The 17,456-nt window shown below is 45.9% G+C and overlaps 1 protein-coding gene across 1 annotated transcript in view; it reads right to left on the reverse strand.

Annotated features, from left to right (window-relative positions):
- Nucleotides 1-17,456, reverse strand: part of LOC146808487 (transient receptor potential cation channel subfamily M member 2-like) — a 1,974,138-nt gene that overhangs the window by 1,697,250 nt on the left and 259,432 nt on the right. The window lies entirely within an intron of this gene.

The raw sequence follows: 17,456 nt of genomic DNA on the forward strand, positions 1-17,456 counted from the left end.
CACCGCAAACAAATCAGGGGGACTTTTGCTCTAGAGGGCACTAAAATAGAAAGAGTCAATGGATTCAATGACGTAGGTGTTAGATTGAGGGACTCCCGCATATGGCTGGCTCAGATCGGAAATAGTGCTTTAACTCTCAAGCATAGAGCTGGGATACTATTGAGATTTGTTGAAAAAGCAGCCTCATATCCTATTTCCCTAGCAGTAGAAATGTATAAATCTCAAGCCTGTGGGGCAGCGTTATATGGGGATGACCTGTGGGGTTACTGCAACCTCAATTCATTAGACACAGGCAAAAACACTTATCAAATACCTCTTGAGATTACCAAAAAGCACTCTGTCGCTTCCTCTTAGGTTTGATCTAAACCTCAAATATCTCTCTGACATGGCTTGTCTGAAACCTATCCTATACTGGACAAGACTCTGGTCGACAGAGAAACTGGCCCCGTATAAAGACTATGTCAGGGAGATAGTCGATAACTGCCTGGCACTTATGATACTCTGGGTTTCCCATACAAAAACTTGCTCAAGCTTGGCCTCTCTGAATACTGGCAGAATTCTCCTTCCATGCCCAAGAATGCCAGGGAAATTGTTAAATTAAGATACTGGAATGTTGTTTTTTGCAATAGGATTTCAGCTGTTCTTTCAGGCAGTTTGTCTGATTTTTATCTATCTTCCAAGTGTGATTCCTGCTTTGAGGATTATATGGACTATATAAGTGCTCCTTTGGAGAGATCCCCGATTATTAGGTTTAGGCTTGCATCTCTCCCATTGGCTGCTTTCACTGGCACATGGACAAACAACCTTCCTATGTCCATCAAACTATGCCCTATGGGATGTCCGAGTGTTAAAAAGGATAACATGTCCTATTTTTTGCACTGCTTATGCAAAACAACATTCATGTTGAATTGTCCCCTTTTTGTCACCTCCTCCATCTAGAGAATCATCATTTAGCCCTGCGGATATGCAAGTCAGACACTAGGCCCAGTGTTGTATACTCAGCCTCCAACCTTCAATGTGCTATACCAGACAAAAAACATTTGGGGTAAAATCCCTTCGGTGGTATGACCATTATGGCACTTAAACCACATTGGTTTAAATGTTATTCTCTTCATGTACTTTAGTACACTAGTGAAACCTAGTGTTCTGAATGAACCTCCAAATTAGATCACAACCTTAGTTTCCTGGATTGCATCGGGGGCCCTCGAGAGCTTACTCTCGGCCATTGTTTGAGTTATTATTTGACAATCTGTGACACCAGTTGATTGAGGGGGTATCCCTGTGTGCTTCTTTTTTAAATGAGTGCAAAGTTTGTGATTTTAATATGCACATTTACCAACTTCTAAAATGTATTTGGCTGCTTGAGAGATTGTGTTCCTGGTCTTTCAAAGTTTGGGGTACCTCACTATATTCTACTGAGGCTTATTCTAACTCCACATTTCCAATTGCCATTATTTGTTGTCTTATTTATAGTGCTGAGAGTTGTATATTATTTTAGTATATCCTTTAATTTGATATATTGGTTTTAATCTGATCTGTTATTACGCATTTTATGGCTCTCTGAGCCAAAATAAAGTTGCTTGATTAAGTTCACGATCTGCCTTCCAATACCAGTGCTTTTCTGTCAAGGCTCACCCTGCTGCAGCGTGGCTACAGCGTTCACCAGCCAAACCCTGTGTGGCACCCTAATGACGTAAGGTCAAGGCTTCCTGAACAACTTCTCACAACAATTTTTGTTTATCTGCTTCTTGTAAACGGAAATTTCTATAACAACTAGAATACTACCTTCTTTCATTCGACAGTTGACTAGGGGTGGGCGATAAACACTGCCCCACCGGCAGAGTTGGCAGAGTTTTGGCCACTCCGTGCTATGCGTGCAACATACAGTTCTGGCCAAAGTCCACCACCCACTTCATGGCAGAGTGTTTTCTCATGTGCGGCTCACCAATGGAAAGTTGGCGAGTGAGAATTTGTGTCGTCTAGCGCGATGTTTGGGTGCCAGGAGCACACCCAGCACAATTTTCAATGTGAGCAGTCGCAGGCGTTTGCAACCATTCACATTGAAAATGCTGCAGCTCGAGTAGAAATCTACTTGAGCAGCAGCAAAACCAACTCGAGCGGTACCCCACTCTGGTGCACCGTGTGGTGCCATTAATGCTGATTTGTCAGCATGGAACAAGCTCCTGGCAATAAAAATCACCCTGGGCACAGCAATGTGCCGAATTCTGCCCACTTGTGGAACTACACGGAATCTAGTGGAGCTTTTCAGTAATTCCACAAAATTCAGTGGGGTGAAACTTTGCAAATTCCACCTACCTATACAGTAGACTCGACCAGCAGGAGTCACAATACTCAGCGGGCTCACTCTGGTTCCCCAAAGAATGAACCGCCAACGAGTTCAATTAATTCACTGGTACAGGAGAAAAGGTACAAACCTATTTAGTGTGAGTGATAGCACCTCACAGTACGCTTCACCTTAGCAGACAAGTTAAGTAGTCTAACTTGAGGTACCTCTCGTCAAACCTATGCCACACACATAACAACTCACATCTTTGTCAAGTAAAAAAAAATCAAAGAATATCATCAAAAGCACAACAATTATCATCCCCACAAATCCAAAAGCTAATGCCACACAACAATTATTTTCAAAGTTTGTCTACTGCATTCCACCACAATACGCCCAACATTTTTTGCCTCACAGCTCACCTCTCACTCATCCATTACATGCATGGAAATCCTTATTGATACTTGTCGTCCTTCTTCAAACACCTAGTCTTCCTGGACAAGGATTGTGTTGGGACTGGGTCAATTTGTATGTGGAAGGAAAAACAACAGGACTGTAAAGGTGCAGTAATCGGTTCCACAGCCAATTAGGTTTTGTCCATTACTGATCGGATTGAATCAGAAACATCAGCTCTGCTACTAGATATTTTGACGTGCACACCTGTCTTTCATAATCTTACCACGGTCATGCCAACAGCTAGGACCAGGAGCTATGTAGTCTCTATATGGACTTTGGTGCGCCCCGATTGGACCCGTCTCTAATAAATGTAAGATCAAATTTAATAGGCAGTACTGTAACATTCTAAAAAAGGATAACAGACACAGATCGAAGAGTTAAAGGTCTATATAAAGGCTATAAACAAGAAATATGCCATCAATAAGGTTAGCAGGAAAGCGTACAAGACCCAAGAACAAAGAACTCTGATAAGGATTTGGGAAAATCCAGAATAGATTTGGCATATAAGAGTGGGAGATGGGGAGTTCAAGATTACTAAGAAAAGTGTGCCCTTTTATATATTCCATATAGGTACCCTATATAGGTGCAGGTAACATTGCAACCTTTCTCCTATATTCTTCCCTACATTACATTCAAAACGGTTTTTAGGGACTGACCTTTTACCTAGATACGACACTGCATTCAGAATGCAGGTTTTTCCCTAGTTCGAATCTCATACATTATGCATGAGGCTTCATGGAAGCACAGCAGGACTAACATCTCCTGTATAAAGTTCAGGCCCAATGTCAACCTTTAGCCCGACACAGTAACACAACAAGGTAGGACCCCTGGGGAGACCTATGGGTATATATACATCACATCTTGCTCAGAAGGAGAGAAGAAACCGAGACTTCCCGGCTGACACACTGACCAGAGACGCTGAGGTTCCTGCATGCAGACACTCCAGCTCGCAGTGGTCTAACATCCCTCGCGGGTTGTCCAACTCGAGACCAGGACGGGGTCCCATATTCCCTCATTCTCAGGTAATGGGGTTGACTAGATCCTAGAAGGATTCTTAGCATAAAACCTACACAGATGCTAGGTACGTTTAGGTACATCTAGTTAGGGAGGCATCGTATGCATGTTTTATCATGTGTTTTATATACTCATATGTATTCATGATTATTGCAAGATGGTAGAGCTATACCATCCATTTACTTTCTTAGTGCTTTTAATCATATATCTCTGCTACTGTCTAACGATTGTTGCAGCTCATCTATTCTAAAGTAGAATAACAACTGTTCAATAAATTCTTATTGAAAACGCCCAGCCTGTTTATTCTGTGTATCTCTCTCAGACAAACTAAGTGAGCACGAGTGACTGAGCAAAAGGTAGTATATTGTTTCCACGATTCTGAGGGATCAGGGTTGTCATGTTCTGAGGTTGCCAGAATCTATTCTCTCCTTGGTAAGAGGAGATTATAGTGGCACTGTCAGCTAGCTGATACAGGGAGGCTAACGTATCCGGTGGGGGGGCACGGAATCAGTCTGCCACCAGTCCCACAGTTTATGTTATCCAAACGTGCAGATCCTGTATAGGTTATATAGGAACTACACGATATGGCACCGGCAACGTTGGTTGGGTACTTATTTAACAGTAGAATCTGAGTAGATCAGTCGTGCTATTCTCAGAGACCCCTACTCATAAAACACCAGAGACGTCTGGAGTGGGTGGGCACAACTCCGCCACAGCTGAGTAGGCTAAAAATCCTATTTATTGGCTGTTGGTTAATCAAGCTTGAATGACACAGTGTTCCTAAAATTGTGCAAAAAACACCTTATCTTAGTTTCCTTAAAAAAATACATCTTCCTCTAAAAAATGACTGAAGACGTGGAAAACGTGAGGGGGAATTGTGCATAGTTTGCACCTCTCAGATGAAAAAGAAAATACAGATGCAATTCCGATTGCAGAAAATTTGAGAACTACAATCACCCTGAAACTACTTGCACATGGTGTAACAGCCAGGGGTGGCATAGCAGCTTTCATGATTGAGGCACACAAATCATACAGAACAGAGGCATTTAATTCGCGGGTTACATTCCCAGCAGCAAATGCAAGAACAAAAACATTTCACTCCTACACAGAAGGAGATGCACCATCGGAATATTGTCCATTTGAGGACATTGAGGTTCCGCTCACGTACCAGGAACATTTATACTGGTTTAAAGGCGACCCACCCCACATAACAAGAAGAGTGAGACTCGGAAGAGAAGGGGCAACATGGCCAATATTAGCGGCCTACACACCACATCCTGACATTGAAACAATGCCACCAGGAGACTTACTCACACAACACAAAGGATTGATAAAAATATACAGAAACTTGACACAATTCATCATGAGGACAAACAGTCTACCAGCAATGGTTGCAACAAATGGAACTCAAGCTCAGAGTACAGCAACTAAAATCACACCACAAACATTACACGCGGTGATGGGTAAATGCTCACAAAACGTGAGCAAATTCCATTCTGGGTAGCTCAGAAAATAACACAGCTAGAGGCAGTATTCCCGAATACTACCCGGTATAAAAAACACAGAAAATTAACAATCTGCTTGCCCATGGGCATAACACCAGAAATAGAAGATTGTACCACTTGGGGTACAGTCTTTGCTGCCATTTATACCATAACTCATGGTATCACATCATTAGCAGTACAACCAGACGTATTGAGGCAAATACGAAATGAGTACGTAGCAGAGCCTGCCCTGAACTTAAGGATGAAGTTACTAGGTAACTATGCCCAGGTATCAGCCATAATATTGGCTAATATTAAAGGGGAACCAGCTTCAGTAGCTATCCGCCAACACCTAAGGGAGTTCAGTCCTTTAGAACAGGAACACGAACTACCAAAAATAATTGAAACTGCATATGCAGGATTAGGCAGAGATAGTTTGGGTGGGAAAGCTTTAAAACCACAACTGATGGACAGTCCTGAAAAGGACACTTCCAAGCAGACACCTGCTCCAACAAAAAAGAAGTGGGACTATAAGAAACAACAAACCTTTAAAGGAAACCGATCTCAATCCAGAGGTAGATCTCCTCCACAGGAGCCCTCCGAAAAGCGGTATAACCTTAGGAATAGGGACAATATTAGGAAACCTGACAGGTATCAGGATACTGATGCACGTTCCTCTCGTTCCTTTCAGGGTTCATCGAAAAACTCCAAGAGGGAAGGATGGTCAGACAGACAAGAAGAACGTACAAAGTTCAGGGACAAGGAGCAGGCTCAGGATTACTCTTCTGAAAAAGAAGAGAAACCAAGGCAAAAGCCACAGTTCAAAAAGAAGGTTGCAGGTCCAAAGATCAGACATGCCCAGAGTTCGGAGGACTCAACTACTGAACGGGGAATGGTCTCTGACGAAGCTAGACAGTGCGGCAGAAGTAACAATAGCTCACCAGAACCTCATGGAATTTCTGGTGACTGCGGACTTGAATGATTATATCATGGTGGAAACACCTGATACTACGGTAAGTGTCCCACATAAGTTATATGAAATAACACACCAAATGGAGGGGGACAAATGCAGGACAGTGAAAGCTCTCTTTTGGGAGAACATGTCGTTTGACTATGACATTTTGTTAGCTGAACAAGATTGGCCGCCAGCATGCGTCATGGATTGCCCTAAAGGAGAAACTATAATTTTATTGGCATTCTCACACCATATTCCCAGGCACCTAAAACACACATATGCACGGGAGTGGGCAGTAGCCCAAGCCCCTGCATTATACAAAAACCATGTAGGATGGGATGAGGATTTGACCCACCACATAATTCCTTTAAAAAATACTCCAACTGCACAGAGGCAGTATCCAATGAAGCAAAAAGCCAAAAAACAGGTCAGGGAGATCTTAGATCAACTTGAATACCAAGGGGTGATCGAAAATTGCACCTCATCGATGAATAATCCTTTGTTTCCGGTCATGAAACCAGAAAATTCATATTCTTTAGTTTTAGATTATAGACATTTAAACACTTGCACTGAGACATTTGCAGTACAAAATGCACACAGTACCGCATTCATGAATAATATTGTGCGGAAAAAATATAAAACGACACTTGATATCTCAAATGGATGATTCTGCCAAAATATAGCACCTGAAAGCAGGTATCTTACAGCATTCCCAGCGCTAGGGTCACAGGGTCAATTTTGTTGACTCCCCCAAGGGTATAGGAACAACCCGGGGTTGTTTTTGGCCAGAGTAACTCAGTTACTCCAAAATTTGGATAAAGAGGCATTGTCCTATGTGGATGATATTTATCTAACAGACGATGACCTAGAGGAGCACTTGAACAGAGTGAATACCTTAATTTTGGGGTTTGCATTTGAGGGCTACAAATTCAACTTTAGGATATGAGCATTCAAGTGAAGGGAAAAGCCTGGCAGCAACTTTTCTAGAAACATGCACGCTGCTCCAACCGCCTAAATCATTGAAAAACTTACAATCAAATACTGGTATTCCTAAATTTTGGTAGAACATACAATTTAGATAACACAGAAATAGTAAAACCTTTCTACAATTTAATAAAACCTGACTTTTCAGTTAGACAATGGACACAGGAACACGCAGATACACTTTGTTCCCTACAAGCTGAAATGATAGCTTCCAAACACTTACAGACCGGCGTAAACGTATACAACCTGGTGATGCATATAGTTGCGGGTCAATCTGGGCACACCTATCTAACATATAATGAAGGTGAAACAATGCCTTTTGTATACAAATCACATTTGTACACGAAATGCTGGATGCTCTTTGCATCTACGGAAAAGATTCTAACAGTACAGACTGCTGCTGTGAGAGAAAGAGCACTGGCTTAGGGGAAACGGATAATAGTAGTGACTCCAGTTCCAGTCTTAGAGGCTGTGACAAAAGTGAGCGCTCCTAACGCTAATGCCTTGCATCCTAGATGGATACAACAAGCTAATTCTTTCACTGCAACAGATGTAGAATACAGGTACGACCCAAATTTAAAGACACAAGCATTTCTGTACGAATAAGAATATCCTCTACCAAACGAAATATTACCTCTAGATCAGTAGGAATATATAATTTACACTGACGGATCTGCTCAACCGGCCATAAGAAGTAAGCAATAATATAGCGCAGCATGCACAATCTTTAAAGGTCGCATGTGGGGTGGAAAGTTCCACCCAAGTTGCACAAAAACGCAATCTCTAGGTGAATGCACGGCACAGCTGGCAGAGTTATAAGCCTTGATACTGGCACTGGTAAATACGGATTGAGAATCCTCCACACTAATTGTGTGCGATTCATTTTACTGTGTACAGTCGTATAATGAATATTTGCAACACTGGGTTCAAAACGGGTTCAAAGATGCAAAAGGTGGCACAATTCAGCACAAAATGCTATGGGAACAGGTAGTGGATTTGAAAATCGATACATTCACTGAGTCATCAGCGCGATGACGTTCACGTTGAAGGGAATTAATTGGCTGATGATACCGCAAAGGGAGCTGTACGCACGGTTTCCGTAGCTGCAATCACTCGTTCTAAAATAAGAATAGACGGTGAGATTGGTGGCTGTCATTGCTTCACGCAAAAACAGCAAAGCAGTACCACTTCTGGACATTTGGTCTCCTCTGAACGGGACAAAGTCAAAGTTTGAGGGTGACCGCGATGGAGCCCTGGTCGGATACACTGAGTGGGAGGCTCTGGTCAAGAATTTACCTTCACAATTAGAAAGTTTTCTGGAGGATTTTTCACCAGACGTCGTGCAGTTTCCTCCAGCAGGCCGGATTCAGTGAGGAACTTCTTCCTGAAGTTCCTCTTGCAGGCCCAAAATGTCCAAAATACAATTTAAGGGTCTGGAATTTCCAACATGGTTCTTGAAAGGTTGGGACTACAATTCCCACAATGCACCTGGACAACACCCTTAAAAGTCCACTGGATACACTCCAGGCAGTGGACTATTGGTGGAGTTGATGCAGGCGAGCTCTGTTAACCTGTAGTTTACAGGGAGCCCACTCTTTATTCCTCTTGAAACAAGGTACATCCAAAAGGCTGTAGTTCCAGATAATGCAGCAGGATCAGTCTTTTCAGAGTGCGGGGCATGATGGGGCAAATCAAGTTTCCAGCTTGGCCTTTCCTCTTTATTACTCTTGAAGAAAGGTACATTCAACGTACTGTCGTTTTAGATAATGCAACAAGCACAGTATTTTCAGAGTGCAGGGCCTTATTGGGGCACATCATGTTTCAAGCTTGGCAATCCGTCTTATTTCCTCTCTTTCAATTAGCAGAATTGAGAGGCACTGCCCCTCTCAGATACTTATTCAGAGTGTGGCACAATGGACTCCCAGAAGGCACTATTTCTCAAATTCAATATGGCTGATTTTTCAGCAGGGAAAAAAGAGCTAACTGACCCAGTCTACAGGATGGACCATTTACATAGGCCGCTTCCCCTTTGCACCTGGAAATTCCTGCCTTAGGCCTGCCATCTGGCTGGGTTCAAATGGTAGGTCTGTAACTGGACTCTGTCTGTCCCCTCTGCTCCTTTAAGAGGCTGTTTTACAACCCACCCCCTGCCATAGCATTCCTATGTAGCAGAACCCTTCTGCTCCCAGCGTGGATTGCTGACCACCTGGGCTACTAATCACCTTATCAAAGCTACCTGGCTAAACTACTGAACTCTGGCCAATCAGGCCAGAGCACTAGAGGGTTGAATTTTGGCTTACATACAAGAAACTCTTAACATTTTGTCTAAACATTTTAGAATAGGATCAACATTAGCATATTGTTGTATTTATCAATACCATTCTACTAAGTCCTTCAATTATATTTGTATTGCTTTTCTTTCTTCAGTAATTGATTAGTAACGTCTTGCCATGTTAACTTATCGGACTAGGGATCTGCAATGGAAAAACACCAGGGCCCCCCAACCTGGAGCACCGAAGGAAGACTTTAGAGGTTCTGAATAGGTCACTGTAGGATGGTAGGATCCTTCTGCATGGTTACCCCCACTTTTTGCCTGGTGTTGCTGTGTTTTATGACAAGTCTGACTGGGATCCTGCTAATCAGGACACCAGTCTCTGTGCTTCCTCCCTACAATGGCTATGTACTTTGGTACATTCCTAATTTACTACTGGTGTTCCCTTGTAAGTCCATAATATATGGTACTAAAGTACCTAGAGCATAGGTACACCAGGGGTCCCCAATGGGGGCTTCAGCATTTATTATGCCACCCATAAGGGACCCTCCAAACTGTGACTAGAAGGTCTGCCTTTGCAGCCTGTGTGAGTGGATTCTTGCACCCCTCACAACAGATATGTTTCCTTATATCTGAGGTCACTGCACTTAAAACCTATAAGTCACCCTCTAGCAGGCTTTTCAGTCCCAAAGGCAGGGTGCTTGGTTACAGGTGTGAGGGTGCCCCTGCATGAGCAAGACACCCCTACAAACCCCAGAGTACATTCTCCAGGATTTGTAAGTGCACCAGCCATTACCAGATATAGATTGGCCATGCGTCATTATGCAATGGCTGACTCTAAACTAGCTGTAACACCCGTGGTCATGTTTGGTGACAAACATGTTGGAAGCATACCCCCAACACCATAATCGGTGTTGGTGGTATGATTCTATCCATGGTAGAGCTCCACTGGGGAGCCCTTCATGCTCCCGGGACCGATCTTCCAGAGCCTGACAGCCACCTAGGGCTGCTGCCGACCACAGACAGGATTCTGCTCTCCTGATGCTGGGCCATGCTTGAGCAGGGGAAGACAGGACAATTGGTTACCTTTCACAGGGAGGTGTGACCACCTCCGTGACAGGATTATAGTGTGTTAGGCTGGGGTGGGGGCATCTGCCAGCGCCACCAGACTGCTTTGTAGGGCACATTTGGTGCTCTCCTTGCATACTCCAATTGGAGATAGTTTTTTATTATTCACTCGGTCCTGAAGAATCGCCAGCTGATCACTTCCGTGACTTATTGAGGCGAGAAACATGTTGAGCATCTGGGGGTTGAGAATGTTTTTGTCACATTATAACAAAACAGTCGCCCCCCTCATTTCCTTTTAATCAAGTTGGGACCCATATAGAATAAAACTTATCGCAGAGGTTCCCATTACCTGTTTTATATTCACATCTCCACGTAACTAGGCCCCTCACACCCACAGCACCGATACAGCGAGGAACAGAAGATCTCTGAAAAAGAGCCCCTTTATAGGTGCCCGTCGAGCATTGCAGCGCCGGCCCGACGAGGAGCAGACCCATATGATGAAGCATGACACCTAGCTTGCTGGGTGTGTGAGGGTCCTAGTTCCGACAGGAGGTATCCCCACCTCATCACTACCTAGAGTACACAGATGACTAGTAGTCCACCTAAGTATCTCCGTACCTTTCTGTTTCTTGACTTAATTAAGGGCATGTACGTTGGACCTTTATCAAGCCCTTCCCGTCCCTCTCTTTGTTGATATACTCCAATTGGAACCAGTTCAGGGAGCTACTGGCTCCCTCTCTGGCACAAAACTAGACAAAGGACATGGGAGTAGCCTCCCCTCTGTCCAGCCCTCCTGCGGGAGGGTACCCCTGAATCATCCCGACCCTCTCCCTAGGGTACGTAAGGGCTTACCTGAGGGTAGCTTGCTAGATTTGTCATAGGACAAGATTTAGATCAAGATCCACTTCACTTTGACCGTCTGGGCACTCTGGACTTTGCCTGGGAACTGAGACTGCATCAAGAAGGCTCCTGGTCTAGGTGTTCTGTCAACCTCCCCTCTAACTGCCTAGCCGCCGCCTCTCAGGCTATCATCCCTTCCTGGACTGCAATAATCAACGCCTCCCTCATACAGGGATCGATACCTGACTCTCTTAAAGATGGCCAAGTCGCCCCCATTTTAAAAAAAACCTACGCTGGATCCTACCTCCCCTGACAACTATAGACCTATATCCAACATCCCACTCCTAGCCAAAGTTCTGGAAAAATGTGTGCAACAGCAGCTGAGCCTACACATCACTAACTTCCACTTACTGGACGACTTCCAATCCGGTTTCAGACCTAGACAAAGCACCGAAACCACCCTTCTCCACATTGTGGATGATGCCCTTCAAGCCCTGGAGCAAGGTAATACCTGTCTCCTTATCCTCCTAGATCTATCTTCGGCTTTCGATACAGTCAACCACAAAACACTCCTTGAATGCCTCAAACTCAGCATGGGTTTGGATAGCACCGTTCTTGAATGGTTTAGGTCCTTCCTCCAGAATCGCTCACAGAGAATCCTAATTAACGGCAACTTATCCACTCCCTCTCCGATCACGGTGGGAGTCCCTCAAGGTTCAACCCTGTCCACTACCCTTTTCAATCTTTACCTGGAACCACTCGCAGAGGTGCTACGCACCGCCAATATCTCCTACCACATGTATGCTGACGACACACATAGCTACATAAAAATCTCTTGTCCTAAGGACATTCTCTCCCTGAATGAGGCCTTGAAGCTGACTTTTCACTGGCTCACCTCTCACCAGCTCAAACTTAACGCAAAAAAAACGAGTTTCTCTTATCTCCCCACCCAAAACTAATCCAGACATCCAAGAATGGATCAAGGCTATCACAGCACTAAACTGCTCTCCTACCATTGTGGACTCTGCTAAATCCCTGGGAATAACTCTAGACGGCAGCTTGAACATGCGTGGCCATATCAATTTGATGGCCAAAGCTGCCAGATTTCACCTGAGTTACCTAAGAAACTCTTCCTCAACCCTCTCGACCTAAAAATGGCAACCCAGGCACTAGTCATCTCCAGACTAGAATACGGTTGCTCTACTCTTGCAGGTCTACCTAAGAACTCTCTGGCCTCACTGAAAGCCTGCCTCAACGCCGCCACCAAACTTCTAACCGGTTCAAGGAAATTCGACCACATCTCACCCCACCTGAAAGCCCTGAATTGGCTTACCCTCGAGGCCAGAATCCAAATTAAGATGGCCTGCATTACTCACAAGGCCCTATTCTCTAATTCCCCCGCATTCCTTGCCCAGAAACTCGTGATATCCGGAGGGGCTAGAAACTCCCGGTCTGCCAGAGACCTTTTGCTCCAACCAGCTCGTTTCCGGAAACAAAAAAACCTACAATCGGACCTTCTCTGGGGCCGCTCCAAGAATATGAAACTCTCTCCCGCCCACCATCAGAAGACTGGCATCTTTTGCACGCTTCAAAAAAGAGACCAACATTTTCCTCATGGGCAAATTCCTCTCCTATCGATCGCATTACAATCTTCTCTACGACCTTGTACCACCCTCCATTACGGCATCATCCTTGACTTTTCCCGTATGATACCTTCTGGGCTTCCCACCCAGGAGCTGAGACTACTTATTCTCTTGTATAATGACTCTACCTGTTTTTATCCCAAATGTATCCCGAACTTGAGACTGCTTGTTTTTCCTTCACAATGTACATAACCCTTTGTATCCCATGATATCCTCCCCTCCTATGCCCTTTGTATACCACCCTTCAATCCTGTAAAACGCTCCGATACCCTCACAGGTCTGGTTCGCGCTCTATAAAACCTTAACATAATAATAATAATGCAGGATCCTCTCCAGGCCTGTGGGCATCAAGGACACCCAAAGGAATCTCCCTTGGTGTGAAGGAGTCACTCCCCTGCATCTGCAGGCACCTCAACCGGTCTGCTGCTCCTGGGCTCCCATGGACACCAAAAGGCTCAGCAACATAGGTGGTGGTTCGGCAACTCCCTCGAGGCCTGAGCTGTCTTCCCAGCAAGTCTGAAGTCAGCATTCCTCTTTGAAACCGTTGGGACTGTACTCCTGTGCACCCCATTGAATTACAGTTGCAAAGGCTTGGTGACTCTCTTCTCCAAAGATCTTCCGGCTCCAAGTAGCTCCAGCCTCCAGCAGCTCCTGCTCGCAAGATTACAGTCCTGACCATATCCTCTGTACCATGGGCCTGCATCCTTGGTGAGCTGCTCGAGGTCCTCTGCTACACCTTTGCCTCCGGCTCTTGGTCCGTCCGAGGGTCTTCTTTGTCTCCAGTGGGCTTCTCTGCTTTCCCTGGGCTGCTCTGACTTACCTGCTCGTGGTGAGTCCCTTGGACCTTGCTGGTCCCGACCCTGCACCTTTTGCCTTCTGCCACGTTTTTGCCACTGCCAAGGCTTGTTGGTGCTCCTGACGAACACGGACGCTCTGGTTATCGACATCTGATGTGGGATAGCTCGTACACAGCTCCTGGTCAACCACAGTATCGCCTGTCTTCGTAGCTGCAGAGACAAGGTCATCGTCAACTTCCCTGATTCAGCTGACATCCGTGGGTACTCGTCTTCCATGCCACCTGGTCACTCATGAGTGGCATAGACTCTCCCCCCTCTGCTTGCAGGAACTTCTCTTCCCAGATCCACCCTTGGACTCCACTGGACTCTTCCAGCCTCTTCGTCAGCAGTATTTTGATCAAAGTCCTCCATTGTTGTCCCTGGCGGTTTCCGACGTCACTCCTTACCTATGCACCCGGCTTTCCTAGTACAGGTAACCTGGTCTCCTGGGTATCCAAGGGGGGGGTGACTCTCGAACTATCAATCAATCAATCAATCAATCAAGGCATTTATACAGCGCACTACTCACCCGGAGGGTCTCAAGGCGCTTGGGGGGGGGGGGGGGGGGGGGGCCGCTACTGCTCGAACAGCCAGGTCTTGAACTTCTTCCTGAAGGAGAGGTGGTCTTGGGTCAGACGAAGGTCGGTCGGGAGGGTGTTCCAGGTCTTGGCGGCCAGGTAGGAGAAGTACCTTCCTCCAGTTTTTGCTCTTCGGATGCGGGGGACGGCGGCGAGGGCGTGGTTGGTCGATCGGAGGTGGCGTTTGGGAGCGTAGTAGTTGAGGCGGTTGTTGAGGTAGCTCGGGCCTTGGTCGTGTAGGGCTTTGTGTGCGTGGGTGAGGAGAAAGAAGGTGATTCTCTTGTTGACGGGGAGCCAGTGCAGGTCTCTCAGATGTCCGGAGATGTGGCTGCGTCGGGGGATGTCGAGGATGAGTCTGGCTGAGGCGTTCTGGATCCGCTGGAGTCTCTTCTGGAGCTTGGCGGTGGTTCCAGCGTAGAGGGCGTTGCCGTAGTCCAGTCGGCTGGTGACGAGTGCCTGGGTGACCGTCTTCCTGGTCTCGGTGGGGATCCACCGGAAGGTCTTCCGTAGCATGCGCAGGATGTTGAAACAGGACGCGGAGACGGCGTTGACTTGTCTGGTCATGGAGAGGGAGGAGTCCAGGAGGAAGCCCAGGTTGCGTGCGTGGTCTGTCGGTTTCGGTGCGGTGCCCAGGGCGGGGGGCCACCAGGAGTCATCCCAGGCGGAGGGCGAGGAGCCCAGGATGAGGACTTCCGTCTTGTCTGAGTTCAGTTTCAGGCGGCTGGTCGTCATCCACTCGGCTACGTCTTTCATCCCTTCGTGGAGGTTGGTTCTGGCGGCGGCGGGGTCGTTGGTCAGGGAGAGGATCAGCTGGGTGTCGTCGGCGTAGGAGATGATGTTCATCTTCCATGGGGTGTCTTCCTGTGGGAAGGGTCCTTTATACTAAAAACTGCAACTTTGACTTACCTTGAGCACGCGGTCGTGTATTCACTCTGCACACGGCCACCGTGGGCCTCCTGGGTACTTACCTATTATGGTTCCTTCCCAGTACTTTTAAGTCTTCTACGTCTATTCTCGACTTCAGTCAAAGGTTGCATTCCACTATTTTATTATATGGTTTGGTCTCCCCTTGGGACCACTGTGTTTTCGTGCTACTTACCTGTCTTATTGCCAAAGTATTGTGTGTATTGTGTTTATATTTTTGGGAAGGAGATGTTGCAATGTGTTAGTGAGTGTTGATAATAAAATACACATTTTTATAACTACACTGTGTGGTTCTTTTTCACTTTACCTACACTGTATGATTGGATACTGGTAAAACAAGCTGCTTCACACTCCTAGACTAAGCCTGAGGCTGCTCTCAACCACTTACAGAGCTTTCTAAGGTTGTCTTAACCACTAAAATCCCCATAAGGGTTGCCTGGATCAGTGCAGGGCGCTACACTTAGATAAGTGTGCATCATATATGAAGCCAGCCTCCTACAATCACACTATTGCAGATCCTCACTTCACAGTGATCCTAGCACAAAGTCGATTTTGGGAAGCACTTTACTACAATGTGGGGAGTGAAATGTGAAATTTCACTAATCTTAGGGCATATAAAAAACATTTTATAAGGATCTGCCTTATAAGTACCTGACCACCCACCCGCCCCTGGTGGAGACCCTGGGACTACCTAATATGCCCTAACATTGTAATGTATTAATATTTAAGCGCCCCAAACACCAAAGTAGAGTTTGAGCACAATTTGCATTTTAAAAGCTGTCCTGCAACTGGCTGCTTTTAAAAAGGCTTCAGCAGTCCACATATGCAACTGCAAAAAGGCTGTGAGCCTTTAAGCCGCCATACCCTATTATATACTAGGAACGTAAAGGTAGTTTCAATCCCCCTGCCCTATTATGTACTAGGGCCTTGTAGGGGAGGCCATGCCAATGATCGGGATACCCTAATCAATGGTGTACCCTAGTATATGTAGGTATTTTCACTGTATTCTAAGTGTGTTTTCAGCAATAGCCCTGGGTCTGGGCCTGGTTAGGCAGAGCTCATGGTCAGTCAGTCGGGTACCAGTCAGCAAAAAAGTTGGGGGTGCCCTGGTCACTGGATGGATTTGCAAACTAGTACTAACAAATGTCTCAGTGGGGGAAATGGTTGAGGCATTTGAAGAGAGTGGTGTGCTTATTGCTTTGGATGCTAAGGTGTGGGCAGAAGGTGAAACTATAGTTTCTGAATAAAGTGGGGGTGAGCAGGTTTCTCTATGGGCTTTAGTGATTGTCCTAGTCTCAATTGCAACCGGAGCTGTACCACTCGGTGCAGCTGTTGCGTTATATTGAGGTGGGCTTATGCTGAGGAGCTCGTCTATGAAGGCCTCCTACTCCCCACTATCTGCTTCAGTCTCATTGTTAGATTGTCCTTTCTCCCCAAGCTTTTTCTTTGTTATCTCCTCACTCACACAAAGCATAAGCTCCAATTGTCCCAATTACTTCTACCCTTCATCCTGCACACTTCTCCATGAGTTAGCCCTATCACAGGCTTTTAATGCACATTTATTCCTTTTCTTTTCACTTGCCACTCGCACCTAAAGATTCAAAGCTTCAAACTGTGGGGACCTGACCTGAGGTTTCAAATCATACATCTTTTGTCTCAAATTCTCAATTCTGGGAATATGTGCAGTCCTGTTCAGTGGAAACAGTAGCTCTCCATCTTTGAACCTGTATTCATACCATTAGCTAAGCTATGTGCACATGTGTAATCTTTATTTGCAGCCATCTCCCTAGCTGGAGTACCTTCAGGGGGAACTTATTCCTCCTTATTCACATCCGTCTCTTTTTTCGACAAGGGATTTCCCATACTAGCAATTTCTCAATCACTCTCTTTCCCATTCTCATGCTTTATTCGTACAAGTGAGTTCACGATGGGGATGAAGCTTTCGACAGGGGGTCTATTCCCCAGAGGGCACCATTGATTTCTCTACCACGAGGTGGATTGCCAGCACCTGGCCAGTCCGGCAAACCATCAAAAGGGCCTCCAATCTCCCACAGTGCATGATGCACACGGAGGCGCCCAGCGAAGCCTGGCCCAAGAGCGGGCCCGTCAAAGCCAGGA

Source organism: Triturus cristatus, chromosome 8, assembly GCF_964204655.1.
Source record: "Triturus cristatus chromosome 8, aTriCri1.1, whole genome shotgun sequence".
In the NCBI taxonomy this organism is placed as follows: domain Eukaryota; kingdom Metazoa; phylum Chordata; class Amphibia; order Caudata; family Salamandridae; genus Triturus; species Triturus cristatus.